The sequence below is a fragment of the Chlorocebus sabaeus genome, chromosome 11, assembly GCF_047675955.1.
Source record: "Chlorocebus sabaeus isolate Y175 chromosome 11, mChlSab1.0.hap1, whole genome shotgun sequence".
Taxonomy (NCBI): domain Eukaryota; kingdom Metazoa; phylum Chordata; class Mammalia; order Primates; family Cercopithecidae; genus Chlorocebus; species Chlorocebus sabaeus.
The window spans coordinates 104,084,031-104,088,381 of NC_132914.1; the positions used below are offsets into that span (position 1 = coordinate 104,084,031).

Sequence of the window (4,351 nt, forward strand, 5' to 3'; positions counted from 1 at the left end):
CATGAATCAGAGGAATTGGAGAGAAATGGAGGGGACGGGTTCTCACACAGGTGGTGGAAACAAATCTAGAGTGTAATGTTCCAAAACTGTTATGAAGACTGCATTTAAAGTTGGTGTCACTTAAGAAACATAGGTTACAGAATGGTTACCACATATTAGCAAGAATTAGACAAGACTGACTATACTGTTGTGATTAAAACAACAAACAAATATGTAGGGTGTTTTAAAAACACTCAATTGCTCTGCCGTCTTGTTAAATACATGGCCTTATGAGGTAGATTTTAGCATTATCCCCATTTTACAGAGACTTCAATAAATTTGCCCAAAGTCACCCAATCAGCATAAGTGACTAAAACTAGATTAGATTTCCACCTTCTCTAACTCTACATTTTTTTCAATCTTTCAAGCTTTGATTTAAGTGCAATGATCCAGGATAGATTTTAGATCTTGTTGAAAGGAGCCACATCCATGGGCTATACATAATCCTCAAAAGCAGCGATTTGCTCCTCCAGCACATCTGTTCCAACTTTATCATCTTCAACCACATACTGTATTTGAAGCTTCTTAAATCTGTATCCCCACTGGAACTAGTTTAGAAGAGCCCCAGACTAAGCCATCTGCTTGAATGCTTCTGACGCTCTCCTTTAATTTCGCCATATCTGTCTCATCATCCCAAGGGTTCACATCTAGTAAGATGGAGGGCTTGGCAACAAGTACAGGGTTTTTTTTTTTCTTTTAGGTTTGATGATCCTCTCTAATTTTTGCACTTGTCATGTATTTTTTCTTCTATTGATCTTATTTTACTGTGGTTTTTTTTTTTTTTTTTTTTTTTTTTTTTGGTTTTGTTTTGTTTTGTTTTGTTTGGAGATGGAGTCTCACTCTGTCGCCCAGGCTGGTGTGCAGTGGCATGATCTCGGCTCACTGCAACCTCTGCCTTCTGGGTTCAAGCAGTTCTGCTGCCTCAGCCTCCTGAGTAGCTGGGATTACAGGTACCCACCACCACGCCTGGCTAATTTTTGTGCTTTTAGTAGAGAGTGGGGTTTCACCATGTTGGTCAGGCTGGTCTCGAACTCCTGACCTCAAATGACCCACGCGCTTTGGCCTCCCAAAGTGCTGGGATTACAGGCATGAGCCACCATGCCTAGCCTTAAGTGCAGGTTTTTTTGGCTTTCTTTGATTCATATTGTACAAGGCATTCTTACCTTAGCCTCTTTGCTTCTTCACTTTCCTCCTCATCAGATCCAAGGAGATCAATTTCATCATCATCTTTACTATCTGTAGTTCCACTTCCTGTTGTGTCTTCCACATTAGCAGGACCATACCTGCCCACAGCTTTCTTCATTCCTGGCAGTCTGGCCTTTTCCTTTTCATAAGACTTGATCTGATTATAACAATGTAGGGCATGACACAAGTCAGCAGGCGGTGGGCTGGACACTGCTTCAAATACTGCCACATGTGCTTGTGATGGCACATACCCCTTGATGTAGCTCTTGTCTGCCAGGTAATCGTTGAGCACCTGGAGGCTAGCAGGGCTTTCCAGGTCTCCGAAACCCATGGCGTCGTCCACTGTATCCAAGAGCTGGGAGCAGCAGAAAGACAGAGCGCAAGTTGTGCGCGCCCTGTGCTGAGAGAGGAAGAAGCTACATTCTTTTTTTTATTCCTCTAACATTTTATCACCCAAGCTTCCACTCCTCAGCAGAAAAATAACTAACCTTGTTTCATCTGTAGACCCAGAACCTGTCTTTGACTGACTGTTGCTCCCACTTGCTACAGCAGGACCTGAGTTCCAACAATCCCCAAAGTGTTTCTGGAAATCCCCATAAAGTATGTTGCATGTATTCACAAAATTAAGATAACCATCTGTAGAGCTTAAGCTATATATATCTAGGTCGGTGTTGTTTCAATATTTCCTCCTCCACATCCTCACGCCCGTACCTAACATCCAGCCACACTTCCCTAAGCACCATTCCTGGAACATCTGATGCACCTGTTATACCTGCCCCAGCTCCTCTCCAGTGATGAATCCCAACGTCTCTGCTTGGTGAACTCCGCTTTCAAAATTCATCTCAAAGTCACCTCCTCTGTGAAGCTAAGAGTGCCTAGAAAAAATAAATCAGTGATTTTTTTTCCTTCCATTGTGTCTAATTTATTAATCAACACGTTTTATAAAGTGCCTGCCAGGAGCCAGAGTATGAGGATTAAAATGAATGAATAACGTAGAGCTTAGCTCAATGCCCAGCACCCTAAAAACACTGCATAGGAGTTAGTTACGATGCCGACGATGACAGTGCTGTTGAGTCTGAGAGAGAGAGAGAGAGGACGAACGCACAGCCCGGGATCCAAGGGGCCTGGAGCTGCTGAGAAAGGCCCACAGGAAATCCCAAGACCTTGCAAGCTGAGCTTTGTAATAAGGCACAGGGCACTTTTGGATCACACGGACGGGATTCTAGTCCAGTCTAGCTTCTGCAAGAGATCAAAAAAATTCCTCCAAGGAGTGGGCATAGAATAGAGCAGTATAAACAAAAATAAATACGCATTCCAAGAAGCTGCTAAAGCTCTAACCTTTCTGGACTACGCTTTGGAAGTGCCAGTTTACACCAGGCTCGACAGTCGAGCCATTTGGATCCGAGAGCCCATGGTCCAACTGGACCACCCAGCCTGCTCAGGACACCCGCCTCGCGAGTGGCAGCGCCAGGACTCGGGTCCAGATGTGCCTGGGAAGCTTCCCCAGGGGAAGTCCGCCCTGGACCCCTGGAGACCCACATCGTCCGGTGTGTTTTCCTTTCACAACACTTCCCACAGCCTGTAATTACATGATTATATATTTGGGGGCATGTGTTTACTGTCTGTCTCCCTGACTGGGCTGTCAGCGTTTTGTTCACCGCTGGGTTCTCAGGGCTCCGCGCTCAGGAAAGGTTCAGCGAGGTTTGTGTTCAAGGAACTGGGGAGGGCGGGGCCCTAGCGAGGAGCCGCTGGGCCCCGGCGCGGGGATGGGCGGGGCCCGGGGAGTAGGAGGGGTCTGAGTGAGGGGCTGCTGGGCAAGGAGTGTCCCCCAGCACTCTACCCAGAGCAACCCTGAGAGTTTAAGACCCTCGAGGTGAACAGCACCCGTCCGATGGGTAGCCTGCTCCAGCCAGACCATCCTCCACCATGTCCACATTCAGCTTTCAGAAAATGTCCATTCTAACCATTGTAGTGGCCCTTTCCCGCCTTCAGAATAAAATCCAAATCTTAAATGCAAGATTATACGCATCTTTATTCAGTTATATTCCAAACGCTTATTATTCGGAAGGATTTTTTTTTTTAAACTCATGGATATGTGATAAAATTGCACAAAAATATACACTCACAAGTGTATGTAAAACTGGTGACACCTGTATAAATTTGGCGGGTTGTATCGATGTTAATTTCCTGATGGTGATAATGTAATATAACCATGCACGGTGTTTCATTTGTTTTATTTCTAACAACTGCGTATGACTCTAAAATTACCTCCTAGTAGTTTTTTATAAATATACATATATAACAGAAAATAGTTGCCAATAAGCTATTTTTTAAATACTTTCTATGTATACCTCGTGTTCCCTGAAATGTACTTGAAGGGAAAAACCATGTCTGATTAATTTTCATAACAGCAATAGAAGTTAGTAACTTCGTACACAGTACAAATGAATCTCTAAGAATTCTCAGGTCACAGTTCAGTGCCTAACTCAATGATTAAGCTTGCGGGACCTTTTAAGCCCTGGGAGAGACCCTGGCAAAAGGTTGACATGATCATATATTTTTGTAAAGTTTGAAAAATTAAGACATTTTAGTGGCCATCTATTAAGATCACTGTTTCTTTTCATTCTAACTTCCCTTTATTGAATTTCTCTTCCATCAGTGGCAATGTCCTGACTCAGGGCATTTTAGGGTCTTGCTAAGGGGAGATTGAGTTGGAAATGCTCCGTTTTAATCACACTTTGGAAAGATGTTTTGGGGACTTTTTAGTAAAACAGGTGAGAAATTTGCAGCCTCCTGATGTGGATACACATGAAGGGTATCTTTTATTTTTGCATCTTTAAATATATTTTTGAAATCCTCTAGAAAAATTAACATAGTAAAAAAATGGTACATGAAACAAAAAGAAACAAAGATGAGCAATAAAACCAAAGAAAATTATTCTGACGCTGAGAAGCATAACAAAATCAATTTCAGATAATACTAAAACATAATGAATTGAGAATAAGAGACACATTTTAAATAACAACAATGGTCAGGCTTTTGGATTGCTTGATAATCTAATGATAAGAGTGAATTACAGGGACCCACTCGGAATAGATTTAAACTTGCTTACTGATTTGCTAAGGAA

At 42.8% G+C, this 4,351-nt stretch overlaps 1 pseudogene; it reads right to left on the reverse strand.

Moving 5' to 3' along the window:
• Positions 1-440: 440 nt before the first annotated feature.
• Positions 441-1,555, reverse strand: LOC103239038 (elongation factor 1-beta-like; annotated as a pseudogene).
• Between the last annotated feature and the right edge of the window lie 2,796 nt (positions 1,556-4,351).